General features: G+C 43.2%; 1 protein-coding gene across 4 annotated transcripts in view; it reads right to left on the reverse strand.

Annotated features, from left to right (window-relative positions):
• ST3GAL1 (ST3 beta-galactoside alpha-2,3-sialyltransferase 1) overlaps positions 1-21,275 on the reverse strand; it is a 76,095-nt gene that overhangs the window by 47,279 nt on the left and 7,541 nt on the right. Inside the window, exon 2 of one of the 4 annotated variants that reach the window (XM_085053625.1) lies at positions 6,966-7,065. The exons of 2 other annotated variants lie outside the window; for them this stretch is intronic. The gene's annotated coding sequence lies outside the window, so the exon portion shown is untranslated. The remainder of the gene's footprint in view (positions 1-6,965; positions 7,066-21,275) is intronic. One more of the 4 variants, XM_085053623.1, reaches the window with a different exon arrangement.

A 21,275-nucleotide genomic window follows, 5' to 3' on the forward strand; every position in this document is an offset into this window, starting at 1 on the left:
TCCAAGCAGATTTCATCTCCACAGCCTCATTACTGGGTGATATTCCAGTCTTTCAGCCCAAGTCGTACCGAGCTTGAAAAACATTTGACTACCAGACCACCTTTTCTTTGCTGTAAGGGGCATCGCTTTTTTATTATTATCATTTTTTATCAAGATCCCATAGCATATGAAAGGAGCAAAATTTAAAACACATGGGTGGTTTATTCCAAGAGGACAGAGAAAGACAGAGATTTCAATTTAACCACCTCTAAAATTGCTTCATCCCTAGCTTTAAAAATGCCATAGCTTTAGTCATCAAGAGGAAGTTATGATGCTGGCATATATTTATTTTCTCAGGCTTTTTGTACTTACTTTGGAAATTTATCAGGAATGTGGTATTTTTCTGTCTTCTTAAATTAAAAAAGGAGCCATTAATATATTTTACAAATACATCCTTCTATAGATACTTTCTTGACATTTATTACTTATCTAGCCTTGCACTTGATGTACTTTTACATATTGCTCAGCAAAGAGAAATGCAGCAAAATTCTGCAGAGCTTTACAAGCATGCAGAGATGCGAACCAACTTCCCCTTAAAGTAAGATTTAATCAATGCAGTGCCACCCCAACCCTGACCAGATGATCCGTCACCATGCCTTTGAGTAATATCTCGGGATGTCTGAGCTTACACATAATTACAGACCACTTAATCACCAAATTTAATCAAGATAATAATTAGGCAGAGCATCCTGTTTAATGCAGAAGGATGTGAGCCTTCCAGCTCCTGCTGCCAGATCGGAACGGAACACAGGAACAGAGGTAAGGAACCAGCAAAGTCAACAAACTATATCCAGAATGACAGAAGAAAAGCTAAACTCAGCTTGCCAAATCCTTATGACATCCAGTTTTTTGTGCCAGTTGAAAACCCGGGCCTACATGATTCTTTCAACAACCTATTTCTTCAGAAGACCAACCTATTATTTTGTATTTGACCAGGCTTGAGAGATAGAGCTCAGGGTCCTTGCACACTAGGTGTTAATTGGTGCTTAGCAAGCACTTTCTGCTGAGATAAACCCTACCCTGCAGAAGGGATGAGGGCAGAAAGGAAAAGCTCGAGTAAGTGACTTTTTGAAGGTCAAGAAGAAGGATATAAATCTGTCAGTCATTGCAGCCACTGTACTACACTGCCTCTTGCATCAGCTTTGCAGGTCCAAGAGAACAGTTACAAGACTCCACAGTTAATACATTTTTTGAAGCACCTCATATTTACTGTAAGCCAAGCAAAGTCACTTTCTGGGATAGATTCTATTAAGAAGATTTTTCCCTATTTTCCTCCGACTTCAAAGTGCCACGTGAGTCTCCCTGTTAGTGCCTAGTGACATCCACACGTCACTGAGCTGAGGAACAGCAGCAGCAATGCATCTGGAAACATTAAAAAGCCCAGGAATGTGAAGGCTTGCAAGAAATAATGGAGGGGTGTAGAAAATTGACTAGATGACCCAGTAGGCCACTTCTATTTCTAAATTCTACAAACCCTCTGGGTTAAAAATGGGATGAAAAGTAGATTTTTTTTCTTTTAAACCAGTGGGGATATTGCCTAACATTTTAAATTCAAAAAGAGAGTAACTTCTAATGAGGACCAGCAGGAAACCAACTCCAGAGAGTGATGGAGAAGTGAAATCCTTTCTTTACACACAGGAGACTTAAAAAAAAAAAAAAGTAGGACTGAATGATGGTTACATTTCAATCTTCAGAGCTGCTCTTAGCTGCAATAAATCCCTTTTGTAAAATTGGTGTCTAGAGCTGCAAATTCTTATCAAGAGTGTTATTATCAGCCATTGTGGGACTGCGAACAAGAATTCTCACTGTATTTTAATGGCTGCTGGCCATATCCATCAAAAAGGGGACTCTAACAGACATACAGTTATCATTGTTCAAATTTTAATGGATATATGGCATTCCCATTCATTATTCAAGTGACATTCAGATGCAGTTTTAGTCAAAGCTGTCTCTTCATAAATGTTATTAGCTACAAATGTGCCTTTAATAAAATATTACACTGTGCAAAAATAAAGTGTTGTGCCGATAATCAAAGGAAAATGAATGGAAGGAACTAAAATCCACAGCAATACAGTCTGAACTCCTTACTCAGTCAAAAAGCTCTTTGATTTTAATGGTCAATTTCTCAGAACCAGCACAGGCACACATGATCAGGCCCACTGGGCACACACAGGACACAAAAACACCTTCTCCAAACTCTTGTGGCTTCCATGCAGACTGCTACCTGATTACTTGAGTCAGAACAGGTCTGTCTGTGGTCAGTCTGACCACAGCTCAATAATACTATCTGCAAATCCAATATACATGGTCTCCTGGACAACTTTACATTCATTATCCAACTGCCTAGACCACACACCTTGGAAAACCTTCTGTAAATGAGTGTTGTAAATGGTTCAATGCCATTAAGGCTCTGCTTTTCTCGTGCTCATATTTTTTTTTATTAACTTGTGTGTTGAGGTATCTTAAGTTAGGCACTCAGAACTGAAACATCCTAAATCTAATCAGGTTGCACACTGTGGCCCCAGACTGCTTCCTGCGCAAGCCAGGAAGCAGCAATTTATTTTCTCCAAATTAATACCAGCTCAGCAAGACACTTAAGCACACATCTAACTTTGTAACGACACAGTCGTTTCTCACTCGCTTCAACAGTGCAGATGCAAATGCTCTGCTAAATGAGTTTTATAAAAATCCAGTAGCAGTCAGTAATAAATTCTGTGCCTGTGCTCTGTAGCCACAAGGCTGGAGCTCACTGCTGGGATTTGTACCACAACATCCTTGCTAATGCCATGGGAATGCCTCCAGTTCTCTGCACCCTGCTCCGTTCCCCAGGGCAGACAGCCACACACACTCCTCCTCTCTCTGTCTGGGAAAGAGATGTATTTCTAGATAGAAGATATCTGTTTTGCAAGATATATCTTGGGTTTCCCTGCGCTGCTCTTGTAACTGTGCATTTGAGATGAAAATACTGTCAGCAGCAAGGCTGGGTGTCTGGAGCTGGAGGGACAGGAGCAGAGGTGGTTTATTTGCCAGAGCAGAAGGCTTTTCTTCTACAGCAACTTTGCTTGAAATTGGATTCATTTTTATCAGGATGAAAGAACAAAACAACATTTTAGTGTAGTTGGGAACCTGCCCCCACAAAGTGAACATGGAGCATGTGGAGGATGAAGGCAAAGCCCATCCCTAAAGCTGGTCAGCTCTGATGGACTCTGCCCTGGGAAAGAGTCAGAGAGACAACAAGAGGATGCCTGAGTGCAAACTTGTGCATCAAACCCCTTCTGGTCAGTAGCCCTCTTCCCACACTGGCGCCTTAGCTCTGCAGAGACTTTGTCTTAAAGGAGAAACAAAATGAAGTAGTAGTGGTAGTAGTAATATTCCCAGAGGTAGCTGGTGTGATGTCCCTGCACACTGCATCGTGACAGAGTGAGAATTTGCCCTACACCTCATGGCTGCACACAACAGTCACCCAAACACCAGGCATTTCTCTGTCTGTGCTTCCTCAGTCTCCACACTGAATGTGTTGTGCCCAAAACACATCAACAAGATGGGCTTTTGCAAAAAGTCAGCCACCAGCATCAGTTTTGTTGAGAGAAGACTGAAGGACATCTTCCCTTCCCACCACTGAGGGCTCTGCTCAGGCTGTCACCTGAATGATTAATAATCTTTGCCCTGAAAGACAGACATTGTTTGCTGTTTTGGGGGGAGGAGAAAGAGGTTGGGAGGTTCTTTTGGGTGAAAGTTCAAGTTGGAGGATCTGAAGTATCAAAAAGGTATTCTCCTTGTAGCCTAAGGCCTTCAAACAGGGGTGACTCCATGCACATGTGGAGGATCTGGCCCTTATTATTGGCCACAATAAATAAATGATACTTAATGTCTCAAGGAAAAAGAACAAAACAACCTCCTAACATCAGCCAATTCAGCAGCTTTAGGGGAAGGACCATTGGCATCAAGAAAGAAATGTCCATGGAGAGATGCTCAAGGGCAGAGTGCAATTTTATCAGAGTAAATCTGGATTACTCCAACCATTTTTGATGCATTCTCATCCCAGAGAAGCACACTAGTTTCTCTATACATCAACAATCAATTTTTTCCCCTACACTTTGGGTAACCTTTCAGATACCCACTGTTTGTTCAACTTCATAAAGCAGTTGCAGTAGGAAGTCATCCCTCCAGCCTGGGTGCAATCTGTCACTGCTGCTGTTTTAAAAAGTGATCATAGCAAGACAGCTCTCCCAGGCTGCAAGAAACAGCATTTTAATCTTGAAACTTCTTCTGTTATGCAGGGTTATTTGTGTGGAGCCAGAGGGAAGAAGCACCCTCTTCACTGCTGCTCCTCACCTAGAGTTAAAACGCTTTCCAAACCACACATCTATAAGCAAGGTAATTTCTTAGTGCCTTTGCTAGATTTAAAAATTAAAATTAAAGTGTTATTAGGGGGTAAAGGTCAGGCATATACCCAGCTGACTATCTGGCAATGACTCCACCTGGAACAAAGAGATTCCAAAATAAATTTTTTAATGAGAAGGATGGCAGAAAGCCAAGCAGAAGTTGCAGAGGACACCTCATTAAAGAAATTGATAAGCCTAAGTCAGGTCAATCTGTTTAAGTAACTCAATGGCTTCAGTCAGATTGGAATAGATCTGTTTAATTTGCCTTCGGAAAAGCAGCAGCACAGTGGGTGCAGAGGAGGAGACCTCGCAGGGAGCCATAATTGCTACGTAAAAAGTTGGTAATTGTGCAGGAAGTTACATCTGTGCTTTACTCACTTGGAAGAGAGACATCTCACACGAAATGAGCTGAAGGAGTTCATCTCACACAAAATGAGCTGAAGGAGCTGCAGGCAGCGAGAGCAGCCACACTCAGCAGAGTGTGACAGGACCATGGGACCTCCTGCTCAGCCACAGCCTGCACAGGGGACACAAGGCTCTCCAAAAGAGCCAATCTGGCAAATAAAAAGCACTAAATTGAAGGCATGAGCCAAAACCTGGCTTATTTTAACACCTTTGCAGCACTGAGAGAGTTTCAGCAAGAAAGAGGAGCTGATTTTCTGCTGAAACAAAGAGCTCAAAATATGGTTCTTGTTTTGAAACTCAAGCTCAGGGGCCCCGAAAGGGAAAATGAATTCTTGCAGTTCACAAGAACTGTGCTGTGAACCCAGCAGCACTGCCTGGTCTGTGTCAGGATGTCTGCCCTGCTTCTGCTCGCATGCTGACCGCAGAGTTATCACTGAGCTCAGGATTTCCGTGATGCTAAGAGCAGCACAGCCACCAGCTATCCTGCATCCTGGCTGGAAAGTGCCACAGCCAAACAGCATCTCGCTAATGAATGCTGCTGCTTCCAGGGTACTGCATCAGCTGTAATTAGCAAACTGCTGCTAAGCTCAGGGACCTCATCTGCAGGTATCTGGGTGACCTCACTGGTGCGACTCTGGGGTTTATTTCATCACTGGGCAGAAAAATAATGTCTTGAAGTAATTGCATGGTTTGATAATAGGCAAATAAGAACTTTGTCTCAAAAAAAAATTGAAATAAACCCAGTGCTGCTTTTATTGGGCAGATCTCAGCAGCAATACCATGGGAGGTTTTGTCATGCTTGGACTTAATCTACCTTTTAGAGATGATGTGTAAGAAATTATCATAATGATTAAGAGGCAAACACAGCGCAAATGGAGTCCATATCACCCAGCCTGCAAGCAAACATTAAGCTTTATAATGTATGACTGTACACAGTAATGAATAAGTACATCTCTCAGAGGCTTTTATTCCTTGCAGCTGTATTCTGAGGGGTTTGGTGCAGCCCCAAATATTAAATACCCTTCAGTCAGCCCTCAGGAACCATGAGGTTTTGAATTCTTTGAATAGACCCTCTGGTCTCAGCATTGAGAATCACACATCAATGCTTATCCTGCTAGTAGAAAAGTTAGAAAAAAAAATTAATACATGAAAGGAGAGATTCCCATATTGCTACCCAACCTGAAAAGGAGGCATTTTGGTGAAACACCATTAGGATGACCATGACAACATCATTAATCTCATCAACACTGCAATAATGCACAAGACTAAAACCTGCAGCACCAAAGTGCAACCCATTTATCTGGAACTGAGCAGATTATATTTTAACCTGAAAAAAGTATTACATCCCAGTTAAAGGTTCTCCTGATTTTCCAAAAGGGGACATCTCAGCAGGGATGAGGGGATCCCAGGGATCCCAGACACTTGTGCTGCACCAATGCCACCTGCACCACTCATCACAAAGAATCAGAGTGGTTTGGGGCGGAAGGAGCCTTAAAACTTACCCAGTTCCAGACCCCTGCTGTGACCAGAGACACTTTCCACTAGACCAGGTTGTTCTAAGCCTCACCCAACCTGGCCTTGAACACACACCAACGACCCTCTGGCAGCCCACCACACAAACAAATGGTTTCCCCTTTGGGAGGAAAGGAAGCAAAAGCAGGAACTACACAGGTTGAAGACATGAAGATTTTAGCCAGGATTTTGGATGGATGATTACTACAGACCATTAAGCTGTTCTCCTCTAGCTGGATTTATTGTTGACTCAACAAAGAAACACACAGGGGGCTGGGTACCTGCCAGGGCTGTGCAAAGCAGTTGTGCCAAATTTATTTTAAAAAGGAAAAGCCAGCGTAAAATCGGAAGGAAGCCACAGATACTTGTTTACTTTTGCACCTGCAAAATCAAAGCTAACTTCTCTCTCAATGGAAAATCTGCAAGTGCAGAGCCAGAAGCTTGTGAGGAATACACTCCCTCCTCACCACCATGAATGCTGTCAGTGGATGTTTGAAAATCCCATCTCCATCACACACTTCACTTCCCAAAGTTGAGCACATTTTGATTCACCTCCTAGCAACTTGCAGCTCCTTTTCTAGGGGCTACGACTGACAAGGCAATAAGAGGGGGAAAAAAGCAAACCTGACAAAAGCCCAGGTCCCCAGGGCAGCCAGCTCCGAGCAGGTGGACACCACAGGAATCACTTGCGTCTCAGGAGTGGCGAGAGATGGATGATCTGGATCTGCAGAGAGCTTAGGTTAGTCAAATGACTTTTGCAGGCTTTGTGCCAGAAGCAGAATGAAACAGAGATAATCCGCTGAAAGAATGCCCCATACAGCAGGGGAACAGCCAGATGCTTCCTGCATGATATTTCAGGGTAGCATAAGATACACATCAGGACAGAGGTTCAGCGAGGTCATCAGCAGAGGGTCAGAGGGGGAAAAAGGTTAAAAAAGATTGGAATAAAAGAAAGCAAAAGCAGAACTACAGGGCAAGAGCTTTGTGCTGGGAAGTTGTCATGCCCTCAGGTCTGGCACTGAGAAAGGGCAGTCAGAGCACCAGAGAGCCACCCTGGAGCAAAGCTTCGCATGGGCAGATGATGTTCGGGGATTTCTGCAAAGTCAAATATTCATAACTGGCTCAGCACAAACCTTGCAAATAAGGAAAGCACCACTGTGAAGCAGCCTTAGAATCCCCCTGAAATGCAGCTTTTGATTTCAAAGTTTCCAAAATCTAAAAAAAACCAAAACCCCAACTAAATAAAATAATCAACCCACAAAATGGCATACAGTAGAGGTTTCTTTGTTTATTTTCTAGAAGCATCTGAAAATCTAAGGATCATCCATAAAAGTCATGTTAGACCTCAAAAGAACTCCCACAACTTAGTTTTGTTTCTTTTTAACACCCTTCCTTAAGTATCCAAAATTAGGTAATTACAAAAATAGTGCCTCTAGCAGACATCTGAGCTTTCTGTGGTCAGATTTTCCAGACATATCATGTGCTATTTAGCAACATCTTTCCTTGTCTTTAAGTTTTTTTGGTGTCTCAGGGGATTTTAGATCACATCATAGCTAAGGCTATAGCTGCCCAGCTAGTCACAAATAATCAGAATATTATGAGCTGAACACACAGAGAGACAGAGAGCAGAGTGTTGAGAGCCAGAGGTGTGATGCAGAATTACAATACAAAATCTTCTGAAAATGAATCGTGTTTTTACATCCCTCAGCTGCCTTTGCAAAGCAGTGCTCCTTTTACTTCTCTATGGTTAACCAGTATTTTTGGCTTTATTCTTTTACATATTTAGCTGTTAACAGAGAACAGAAATGCTGTTTCTCTACTAAACAAATTTCACTTCCACATCCCTTCCTGAGAAAAACCAACAAAAGCACGTTTTTACAATGACAGTGAACACCTGTAAGAGCAATGGGCGATCAAATCAAAGACAAATGTGTTATAATATCAATGTTGACTTGCATGCACAGCAGACCTATCCTGCTGAAAAAAAGAGCTAATGAATCCCCTGCTACAAATCACCAGAAAAGTGCACCTAAGCAGGGTGAACAAAGGGAAATGGACACTGAAATTAAAACTGTTCAGATGGTGGTACAGGAGAAATTCCATCCTCAGGTTATCAACAGCAGTTGGTGCTTCAAAAGACCACCAGAACATTATGAAAGGCTTTTTAAGGCAGGAAAAGCTATTTCCTCAACCCTATGGAGGCAGCAATACAGCCTGAAGCATGAGACACAGCATCTGGTGTATCAGAAACCCTGCTCTCCTGGTTTGTTTGAAACTATAGCACAGTGGCAAGTTTCAGAGTCAACCAGACTTTGACAAAGCATCAACGCTCCACTGGAACTTGAATGTTGTTATTCTTTCCTCTGAGGAAAAAAAAAACCCTAACATTTGCCCTGTGCAGAGGGCTCACAGCATCCTTTCAATCAGGGGACAAGGCAAAGTAATAAATACTTGAGGAAGCTGTTTTTTCGTGTGGAAAACAAACACTTTGCAAGTGTTCACTCACTGCATATGTGGGCACTTGGGATCACATTAGTCTGGACCTCTCATCCACACTAGTGGATCTTAGCACCATTGATTATTTGTGTTTTGACCCTGTTTTATGTATTCAGGTTTTATGGAAAAGAGTCTGGGTTCTCCAGAACAGATCTCAGTCAACCAGGCCAGTGAATACTTTTATCCTTCCTACAGAAAGAGGAACAGATCCTGTTAATTTTGGACCATAAGGAAGCTTCTCCATCTCTTTTACATTCATATAAAAGGAACACCTATGTGCTGGATATTTTTCAAAAGATAACACAGATATGCATATATATATATATATATATATGTGCATATATGTGTGCGTGTGCATATATGAATATATGTGTGTGTATAAATATATATGCATATATATATGTATATATATGTGTGTGTATATATATATATATGGGGTTTTTTGTTTGTTTGTTTATTTAATGACATAAAAGAAGCCATTCAGCACAGCTCTCACTGGCTATCATAAAGGTGCAATCAGCTCAGTGCTGTTTGGGCTGTGAAATTCCCCCATCAGGTTACCTGATGGGCACTACCTTGGTGCTTCAGTTCCCCACAGAGGGTAACCACAGACCCAGCATTATCTGCCTTGGTTAGACACCTCAGCCTCTGCCCTCTGGCACTTGCATCCCAGCTAAGAGGTTAAGAGGATCTCACTCCCAGCTGCTGGGGCAGGACCCATGGATCTCACGTCACACCTCAACGCCTGAGCAAGTCATCAAGGCTTCTTTAACTGCCAGCAGGGAGGAAGTCCCACCTCCACAGCCTATTTTTTTGAACATCTCCTCTAAATGCGACAAATCACATATTAAAGTACCTATTTCTCATGGTGACCCATAAAAGGAGGAGAGATTGCCAGCTTGGACAGCAGCACATGCTTGCACTCTGTCAGATGCACCCCACACCGATCTCTGCACTCTAAGGAAGCTCTAGCACAGGAAAACTCTCCTTGTTCCAGAAGGAACATGAACTGCTTCCACCTTGTACCACGCCTGTCCTGCATGCACTCATTGCCTTTCATTTCATAAGGAGAGCAGTTTTCTCCTGATTGAAAAACACTGGAGTATTCTTAAAAGAAAATGAAGATCCAGGTCCCTCAGAGACTCATTTCTGCAAGGCTGCTTTTACATTATGGGGTTGCAGCAGGGTATTATTCCCAGTATTGATTCTGCCAGTGGCTCTGTCAGCCAGCAGCAAGGAGAGAGGGCAGATGGAGTGCAAATCTTGTCCACGAGAGCCACACAGGCACCAGCCCTGAAGTGAGACAGAGAAACCAAGCCCTTCCCTTAGTGCTGAAAGGCAGGGCTTGTTGCCAAACATGAGCATGGTTTTCCTTCATATCTTAGTCATCCCACATGTTTTTGCTCTCCAGTGTGCTTCTTAAGGAAATGAGTCCCAGCAGGCAGGTGTTTTTCCTAGCTGTTTGTTTTCTTGGCTCCTCTGGCTCCAATTGACAGCTTTCTCTTGTCCCTTTTTGTCCTCACCTGGACAAAAGGGTGACACCCTTTTGTCACCACACTGACACAGGACACCCAGGAGGACAGAGCTTTGAGCCACCTTGCCTAAAAAGCCACAGAAGTGAAGAATAAATGTGTCTGGGGACAAAATGTACTGGAGCTGTGATGGTCAGGAAACCCTGAAAACCTAAAACCATCCTCCCTTGCAAAGGTGCAATAGCCACATTTCAATCCCCATCCCAGCACTGGGACCAAGAGGAGACAGAGATAAAACAGTTACAGGCTTCATCCTGCCAGCAAAGGAAAGATAAGTCCAGTGGTGGCAGCTCCCTCCACTCTCCATCACTGCCTGTCAGGTGCAGTAGGCGAACATCTCTGGGTGGTCATCAGAGTCACTGCAGTCCATATAGCACCTCAAGCCATGGAGCTGCCTGGGCAGCAGGAATTCCACCTGCCACCAAGGCTTTCTGCTGAAAACATGACACTTTTGGGCCTGGCAGCTCTCCAAACTCCAGTCCCATGGGCACTGCTGTGCATCTGGGCTGATTCACTCCTGCACCAATGCAGCCTTCTCTGCTCAAGGGTCATCATGGCTGTATCTCACCTCTGCTTCCATGGCAGGCAAGCAGCAGCATCCCGCTGGGATACCCTCTCCAACAATGTCCCACATCTTTGCCACGCTGATGGCAAATCCTGCTGAGGGACATCTACTCTCAACACACTGCCACTCACATACTGTCATCTGTAACCATGTCTGCCACCTATCAAGAGCCATTAGTCACAGAATGGCTTGGGGTGGAAGGGACCTTAGAGATCTTCTTGTTCCAACCCCCTGCCATGGACAGGGCCACTTTCCATTAGTGCAAATCACTCAGAGCCCCATCCAGCCTGGCCTGGAACTCTTCCAGGAATGTGACATCCACAGCTTCTCAGGGCAGCCTGTTCCAGTGTCTCATCACCCTCACAGTACATGAACCACTCATTCTTCTCATCCAGTACATTAAAGGCTACAAGGTTGCAGCTTGCAAAATCTAAACTATTTAGTTAAGATTCAATCTAAACCTGCCTCTGTTGTTTTTCTTTTCTGTACATTAGAAGGCAAGAGAAGTGCTCCATTCTTCTTGTTGCAGATTGGGACCTCACAGTGTAGACCTTGCTGTTTTTATTATTCCCACATGCAGCACAGCTCCCCTTCCCATTGTTATCCTCTGACACACTGTCACTGCAGGGGTACAAAAGAAGGAGAAGAAGGTAATGACACGAAACACAAGGTTTTAACCTGAAGTTTATTCCTCCTTGGCTGTCTGAGGCTGCTCAGAGCATGAATCCAGTTCTCCTGTTTAAAACAGGAATTACCCAAGTGACTCACCTCTCGCTGACAGAGAGAGACCACTGGCTTGTTCATCACGTGCCAGGGCTCAGGGTGTGCCACTTGTCCCTGCTTACAGCAAGAACATGATTCCTGCAATTTATTCCTGGGTCTGCTGTGGATTGCATGGCTTTGGGGAAATTGCAAAAAAAAAAAAAACACCTGGAAAACTTGACAATTTTAAATTGATGTTACATTCTCAACAGCCTCTTCCTGTACAGATTGTTTAAGCTCCAATAGTGAAGCTGAGATTTCAAACTTGTGCTTACATTGTAAGTCTCATTCACACAGTCATTAGCAGCACTAAACTGGGGGAGAATCTGCTGTAAAACTTAGTCATCTGGTATCTCAAAAAAGTGCTGGCATGGTTGTTTGATGCTGTGATAGAGGATGGTACTCCAAACCAGGAGAGAGCAGAGCTTTTAAAGTTCTGCTCATTATTGCTTTGCAATGACACAGGAAACACTAAGGGCTTTAATCTCTAAAAATTTTTTCATTAAGGGATTTGGGAACAATCTAGAGGATATAGAAGTTGTTTTGTTTTGTTTTCTCCATTAAATGCTTCATTAAAGTACTGCTCATTTACTAACAAGCTTGGGGAGGAAAAAAGAAAGGAAATAAGTGACGTGGTTTTACGCAAAACGAAAAGTCTGACACCTCTTTGCTCTTGTTGTGCTACAAACAGCTTGCTTCAGTTGCAGGAGACTTGGCTTTGCATAAGAATGTTTCACAGAACAAGTGGGAAAAATGATTCTAAAACACAAGGGAAAAATTAAGAGGGAAAACACAAGATAAGATGGCCAGATGAGCAGTTAAAGACTCCAACACCTTGATCTCGGCACATCAAATAGAATGCATCTACTTACATGCAGCCTGTGCCCTCCTCCTAAAAATACACTGCCTCCTTGGTGCACAGATACTTGATTTCAGATCAAAGCATTCTCAAAGTTTGTTTTTTTTTTTTCTTTCAGCCACTTCTAGTCACTTCCTTCAGTAACCCTCACTGCTTCAAACACCCCTTGATACATTGGATACAGGGCAGCACTTCTGATTCAAGTTTCAGGGCTGTACATCACCATGACTGATTGGACTTAAGCAAAAAGACTCTGTAATGAAAATTTCAGGAAGAGGAAGGATTAATTTTGGTGTGATACCACAAATCAGTCTTCATTTTAGAGTAATTAAGTCCAGCAGCTACAAGCCTGGCAACCCAATCAGGGCTGCTGCAGGTCCTCTGCAGCAATGCTAGCTACAAGCTTTGTAACAAACAGATTCACAGTGGGACTCTTCTGCCCAGTAATCCCCACTAGGGAGAGTATTGCTGCAACAGGCTGCCCACAGTAGGGCTGGATGCTCCTGGAAACACCTGAAGACCTTCAATGCCAGCATAGACAGAAGGTGTTGCCATTGCAGAGGGATTGGACTAGAAGACCTTTAAATGTCCTTTCCAATCCTTTCCAACACAAATCATCCTATAGTGCTGATTCCTCTTCCCTGCCAGCCAGTCCCCACGGTCACAGGCAGAGTGTGATGTTTGCAGGTCAGAGGAGCAGCAAATACAAGAAACACCTAATGAAGTCACCCTGCTCATCCAGGCAAAATGTGGTGAAATCCTGGCCATGGCAAATTTGATTAAACTGCAGACAGAGGAAGGAACTCAATAGTCTGATTTTCTGTGTCTGGTTATTTTAAGCATAGTGGAAAAAGCATTGATGATCCTGGTTTAATAATTAAGAGCATCAAACTAAAACTTCAGGCCAAATTATGTTCTCATTTTAGTTCATTTGGAACTGTGAAAATGAATTGAATTACTCAAGATCTTCATCGATGTAATAAACCTAGTCATTTTGGCATTGCAGTGCATGGGTACTCATTACAGAAGCTAAACCATAGCCCTTCTCCAGATGGCTTGTCTCTACAACATAGCACACATCCAAGGCTCTCCAAAAACTAATCACCTACTGATCATATCCCTTCAATTAAAAATTACTCAATATTTCCAAGTGCTGGCATCCATTTTAGAAATACCAGAAAATTACAAAGTGCTTGGCCAGTAATATGCAGCTTTTCCTACACTGCAGAAATGTCAGCTAAACAACATTAACCAGTTGAGCAAGGCAGCAGAGTTTGTATCTGGTGTGGGGTGTATTTCCACGTTTCTCCACCTTTACATCTGCTGTGGCAAGAGACCTAGTGGGACAAGCTGAGGGCAAAGACAAATAGGGAAAATGTCTCTTACCCTATAGGGGATAAACAGATGGAGAGAATTTTTAGAGCAATTTGATTCAATCAAATGGCAAAAGCTTCAAAGGAAGGACCAGTATTACTCTTTTTCAATGAAGAGGACCCAGGCTGATGCAGAGGTGAGATTGAAGGAGGGGAGAGCTTTGCTGAGCAGTGTGGGATTAACCAGGTGATCTCATTCCCCCAGTAAATCCCACATTTGCTTACCTGGCACATACTAGGTGAATATAAAATAATAGAGAGATGTGGACATCAGATGATGATGATTTTGTGGAAAACAGAAGAATACAGAGAGCTCACTACAGAGTTTTCTGGGTTACTCATACAAACTATAGACACAAAGCCAACTGGTTTTTTTATTCTAATGCAAACTCCTCAGAGCATTGCTCACCAGCTGTTTCAGCTTCAATCAATGAAGTCTCATCTCCAGAAACACAGTCATTAGCTCCTCCAGTCTCTGCTGATAGACAGGGCTTACATCAGCCATGGCTAACAACTTGGAGGGATTAGCAATAAAACTAAATACACCTTTGAGGAAGTAGAAGACTTTCTTACTCATTGTAAGGAAAATTAAGGGTATTTTCCAGACAAATGACTGTGCATGTCAAATTTGGTTCAATATATTTAATGCCATAGCCATGCTTTCAGGTTGGATAGGAAAAAGTGGCTCAGCAGGAGCAGATGCTTGCATGGGATAACTGAACCAGTGTGAAAAAAATCTTCCTGCACTGAGCCTTTTTGACAAGTGTCCCAGAGTTCAGTGGTTTTTTCATTATGCTGGGTGAATTGTGGGATGTAGGTATCCTACAGTCCATAAAGACCAGAGCCCCCACAGTCATCTAACAGCTGTAGTTTAAAGCATGGAGTATCTCAAATTGACATGGCAAAGAGAGAGTTACTGGGAAATCAGAGCTGACAACAGAATTCAAAACCAAAATTCTAAAAGGAAATAGGTGAGCCATTCCATGAGACCACCCATCTGGTTCCCACTATATGGCTGCATTTAGGTAGTTCAAGCACTGTGCAAATGTGTCAATCACTACACCAAAATTGTGCTTTGCAGCAATGACAAATGTGATGGGTTCATTTGAGAATATGCACATATATATAATAATATACCAGTTTCCTTTAGAGCAGCCCTGTGAAAAGGTGTTTTCAACTTTCCTTTAATCCCGATACAAACACAGCCTTAAAAATGAGCATGTAGACACAACATGAACAAAAAGAATATTAATTTGGGGCTTTAAAGGAGTTGGCATGATGACTTAAAGGCAACCTGTGCTTTTCCACCCCAAAACTGTACATTTGCTTTTGGTACCTGTCTCAGTGAATACTAACTGAACCTGTGCTAATAAAAATCAATTTTCTTCTCAGCAGCTAAGTATGCCATGCCTTTAATCCAGAAACCCCAGTACTTTCAGCTAACAGCTTCACACTGTTCTAGGTTACAGACCTCTCCTTACAGATGCCACTCATGACCAGAGACTCAATGTACTAACTTATTTTTGCTTCACTGCTAGCAACCAGAGTCACGGCAGGTCATTAAAGAGATTTGTCTGGCTGAACAGCTTCCAGAATTGCAATGAAGTAGTTATTTAATATCCTCAGATGAAAGGTGCTATGCAAATCCAGAACACTGTGCTGTACCAAAGAAGGTCCTCTGATTACCTCCTATTAGTCCAAGAGAGGTAAATGCATTCTAGCCTGAATTTTTGCAGTACCATTTCCCTGCTCAACAGGCTGTAGTTGACTTAGCTTGACAAATTTAAACAATTAACCCACGGGAACTCAGGTCTCCTTTTCATATTTGCAGGTCAGTTGCCTTGAGACAATGTCTGAAGTACAAATAGGCTTTCAGGGCCAGATTCTGATTTCATTCAGCATGGTGTAAATCAGGAATAATCCCTTTAGAGATTAGCAGGAGCGAGATCAGATTCAGGCTCTTGGAATTAAAAAGTACAAACCATGTGCTTGTGGGCTTATTCTAATTCTGCTAAGTATAAAGCCATTCTCCTTCATGTCCTTCTCCCATTCTGTCTAAAGCACTCCGAGCTGAAGAGCAAAAAAAATGTTGCTCTGAACATCCAACAGAAGATGTTTGGCATTGCAAAATACTTTTGCCTACAAAGTTCTTAAATAAGCCTTGTGCTTTAAAAAAAACCAAAACACAAAAACTCAAACCAAAAAAAAAAAAAAAGCCCCACAAATGGACACCAAAAACAAGAAAAAAAAGGCACCTTTGAATTCCATATGCAGAGCAAAGATAGGTTTCAAGATTGCCCCTTATCCCCAAACAATGACATGAACTATAGCAACCATTTTTTACAAGAAATCAGCATATTTAATTACTCCATTTCACAGCATCTGTCTCTGGTTCTGGGCCTGTATCAAAGGGAAGCACAGGCAGAGCCTTTGCCAGATGCCTGTAACATCCTTAGGAAGCATGTCAATGGAAATTCCAGCATTGTTACAAATTAATGCAATGTCATCTGAAAGTTACTTGTGTCCTTTCCCTGCCCCTGTCTCCTCTGATAGGTCAAGCAATGAAAAGATAACCATTCCAGTCAGCACCTTGTGTATTTTTAGGTAAGCTCAAAAACCAAGTCATCACCTTAATGAAAGGTGCATCTCTGTCCAGCTGAACCAAAAGGATGTAACCTTTGCCATTCACGATGCCCGTGGTGCATCCCTGATAACACACTGGTTTGAATGAGCACCTAGAGAATCCTGGTGAAGGAGGCCAAGTGACAAACCTCCATCCTATTTACACCAAAATACAAATCCCACAGGTGATGGGGAACTGTGAAGTTACCCACTGAGAAGGACCGCATGAGCCTGCATGAACACTATTCCATTTGGTGTGGAGTGGTGTCTGATCTGGGCCAGCATGGGGCTGTGCTTTGGGTGGTTTTCATACTGCCATGGTGCCAAGGAGACTGGGAGCCCATGGGAAGCTGGGAGGAGGCATAGCCAGGACAGGTGACCCTAGCTGACCCGAGGGATGTTCCAGACCATGTGGCATCATGCTCACTTTACACAGTGGGGGGAAGGAGGACAAAGGGGGGACATTTGGAGGGATGGTGTTTGTCTTCCCAAGTCACCATTACCTGTGATGGAGCCCTGCTCTCCTGGAGGTGCCTGAACACCTGCCTGCCCACGGGAAACAGCAAATTCATTCCTTGTTTTGCTTCACTTGTGTGCACAACTTTTGCTTTCCCTATTAAACTGTCCTTATCTCAACCCATGAGTTCTCTAACTTTTACACTTCTGATTCTCCTCCCAGTCGGGGAGTGAGCGAGTGGTGCTTGGTTGCTGGCTGGGGTTAAACCACAAGTGTTTTAGTCTCTCTGCCATGATGTTTACATCACTTATGCCTCCTAAAATAGCCAACTGGGCAGGCTGAAGGACACCTTTAATGCAAGATGCCAGCGCTGTGGTTTTGTTCTGCACCTCCTGAAAAAATCCAAACCAATTTTAACTCTCCCAACACCCAAAACACTCTCTGGGTGCCTGCTGCATGCCTTAAAGATCACTCATCAAGTTTGAAATCTTTCACCATGTACTGCTGACAAGGATCCCTTGTCCTGTGGCCTTTGAGGAAGAACATCTTGCTACACATCTCACATCCCAACAACTTTGGACAGGAAGCTGAAATTCTATAGGAGCTATAAGTGGACTGGCAAAGGCTGTCACACCTATGAAAGAATTTCCTTGGGGGAGAGAAGAGTAAGAAAAAAAATTTTATTTTTATTCACCTTCAGCTGGACTCAGTCAATTGTGACTGATGGCTCTAAGGAAAGGGCTCTGCTACACAGATGGAAGAGTGCTGTTGGCTTTGGGTAAGGGAACTGCCATCAACAAGCCTGTTCATACAAATGCCATGTGTTTTACAGATTATGAGAAGCCACAAGTTTGTAAACCTCAGTAAGCAGATGTCAGCTTCAGCAATTGATTCAAATATATGTGCTGTGCAACATTCCCATGCTCACTCAGAGGAAAGCATGCTGCCCTTGCTCACTTCTGAAATATTTTGGGCTTGCCTTCAACAGTCTCCAGGTAATGAGCAGATCAAGCCCTAATGAGCTCACTGGATATGACAAGTCTATACTCAAGGTTACTGTGCACGACCCTATTCTCTCTTGGGGAAAGGGCAAACTGTTATGCAGAATTTATTTCTGACAGGAGAGAGTATCATAAACAAAACACAGGACTGGATCCAGGATGCAGAAACACCCTCATATCCCTGGAAGTCAATATTGCTGGTGCCAGGCAAAACAATGCTGACACTTACCTGCCCAGGAGTAGCAATCAGCTCAGCAGAGAGCATGGCAGCTGGAGGGGGAGATCTGAAAGATTAATTCTGACAGCTATAAAAGCAAGAGGTTCTTAATATTCAGAAAAGTGTCAGTGCCCTAACAACAGAATTTCCATCTCCAAGAACCACAGTTGTCAAATGAAGCCCGATCAAATACAAAAGTAACAAAGGCAAATTTGGATGGGTTCCCTTTGTAGAGATGAGGGACTGAAAAAGAAATACTTTTCAAAACAAGAGAATTTCTCCCGGTTTTGCCCTTAACTTAACCCTTGGGCACTGGTGGCAGTGCCACATCTCACTGTTTAAGGGAGGAGGGTGCCAGCAGTGCAGCAGGTGGCACCAGTCCCAGTGGCACCAAGTGTCACCCTGCAGAAGAGCTGCCTGGTAAAGCCAGCTGAGTGGGAAGGGTTGCATGGCACCCTGGCAATCCCACGCTCAGCCTGTGTCCCTCTGCCACGCAAGCCTCAAACTCCTATAAAAGTGCATCAATTTGCCTTGGGGTCTTGTTCCAGCTCCAGTCTGTCCCATGAGGAGCTCCTCAATGAAGATACATACTGATATCTCCTGCACATCAGAGCCAATAAATTTCCAAACAAGACAGTAAAGGTGTAAAGACTGTGTTGGCAGACAACAGCCAGACTCATAACGTTTTCCAAACTCAGAGACATGTCAAAAGTGTGGTTAGTGGCTCTGAGAGCAACCCTCAGGGGAGAGTTACACCTTGATGAAAAGCCATTTTGCTAAATGAAGCTGTGCCTGGTGGGTTTACTTCACAAAATACAGAGAACCTCTACGTTTGCGTAGGGTTAGATAGATCAGGGAAAAGACGTTTTAGCAATGCTTCTTTACAAATTCACACACATAGCAAAGAGGAAAAGTTGGGTGTGTGAGTCCCTGACAGCTTGCCTGAGGAGGAGCTAAGGTCTGCCTTCTGTTGCACTAAGATATAACTCTTGGTCTGGCTTGTTCCCACAAGACAACTGTCCTTTTTCCAAAATAATAACTTGAAAATGGGGCAGATTTCTTAGGACTGTTTCTCAATTAGTATGATGACAGTCACCGCAGACATGACTTCAGCATTCTAAGCCAAAGGGACAAAGGGCTACTGTCCCTGGAGTGGGGGAAGCTTTTCTCCAAAAACAGTAGAGACAGTGGTTGCACTGAGCACTTTTGCCTTAGTCTGCTAGAATTTTAGCTTTATATAGCTGGTGAAGGGGCTGGAATACAAGTTTTAAGAGCAGCAGCTGAGGGTGTTTAACCTGGAGAAAAGGAGGCTGAGGGGAAACCTTCTCCCTCTACAACTGCCTGAAAGGAGGCTGTAGTGAGGTAGAGTTGGTGTCTTCTCCCAGCTAACAGGATGAGAGGAAATGGCCTCAAATAGCAGCAGAGGAGGTTTAGATTCGATATCAGGACTTTTTTTTTTCCATGAAATGGGTTGTAAAGCATTGGAACCAGCTGTCCAGGGGAGTGGTGGAGTCACCATCCTTGCAATTGTCCAGAAAATGTGGATGTGGCATCTGAGGTTATAGTTTAACAGCAAACGTGGTGTTGGTGCTGGGTTGATAGTTGGACTTGATGATCTTAGAGATCTTTTCCAACTTTAATGATTCTGTGATAGCATTTTTCATCCAGACATTTTACAGGCAAAGGAGAAGTGTGTGTCCTCCTTCCCAGGCAGCAGAAACAAAGCTCAGCAAATGAGCCCCTCTCCTAGGGCAGCAGTGGAAGAAACAAGCAGCCTCTTCTGGTGCTCTGTGAAACAGAGACATCCCCCTCCAAAGGAGCTGGATTGGTAATTCTAACCTATTGATTCTTTTCCCTACAGACCTCCATCTTTTTCCTCTATTAAAAACATTACAAAATGAATTGCAATTACATAGCAACATCCTCTGCCAATATTTAACTCACTATCGACAGGAGACTTTTGCCTAGGGGAGAAGCAGCTTATTCTAAACTCCTTTGTTTCATTGCACTAGCAAAATGTTTTAGCCACTTCTGCAATTACTGTATCACCTTGTATTTTTCAATAACCTTGTATTTTTCAACAGCCAGTATCCATCTCCTGCTCCTTTGCTCTTTGGCCTCACAAACAGTTATGTGGCTGCTTGAGGTAATTTCTGTTTGACGCTTTGGGCGTTTTACACAGCAGAGTCACAGAGCTTTTGTAGAAACACATCAGTGTCTTAGCTGGACAGTAACACCCAACTTTTGTCAGTGTAATTAACTGTCTGAATCGTGAGTGTTATGTCAAATTATTCCTGACAAATCTGGTGACCTTCTACCATGGGCTTACAAGGGTATTACAATGCTACTGGATGAGGGAACAGCCATTGGCATCACCTGCCTGAACTTGCACAAGGCATTTGTCACACTGTCCCACACAGCACCCTTGCCTTTGAACTGGAGAAACATGGATTTAACAGCAGGATGCAGGACAGCTGTGCTTCAGCATCCCTGTAGTTTTATCCCAAAGCTGTGAAGCTGCTGCTATTTCACATATCCTGCCACAATACAGGCTTCTTCTCTTTAACTCCAGGTCTGAAGCAGTTTTTACCTTTGCATATCTATTTTTGCATACTTTTTAACAGAAAATCTGCTGTGACAGCCACAGTGAGTCAATGACACTTTATGTTCCTCTGTAATGTCTGAGGATCCAGGCAAGCAAAAGCAGTGCATGAACAGCCACATGGATAAAGCACCAAACTGCACAATCCTTGTAGCACTATGGTGATAATCTCACTGTAGTAAACAAAACAGAAATATAGATGGTTTATGTTGCATCAGCTGTGCTTTTGCACATCTCTGAAGACTACACCACTCAAAGGAGTGGCAGAGAGCGAATCTCTTCTCTAAAGCTCTTTTCTCCATGTGGTAGATTTCCCTTTACTTTCGTAGTTCAAAAATCAAGCTGTTGGTCAAAAGCGCAATGTTTACGTCTTTACTGGAGTCTCCAACCACTCAACAGGCTGAACGAAAACTCCAGGAAACTGAAATACTGTCCTTTACAGCTGGAA

Source organism: Lichenostomus cassidix, chromosome 2 (assembly GCF_008360975.1).
Source record: "Lichenostomus cassidix isolate B80296 chromosome 2, HeHo_3.0, whole genome shotgun sequence".
Classification (NCBI taxonomy): domain Eukaryota; kingdom Metazoa; phylum Chordata; class Aves; order Passeriformes; family Meliphagidae; genus Lichenostomus; species Lichenostomus cassidix.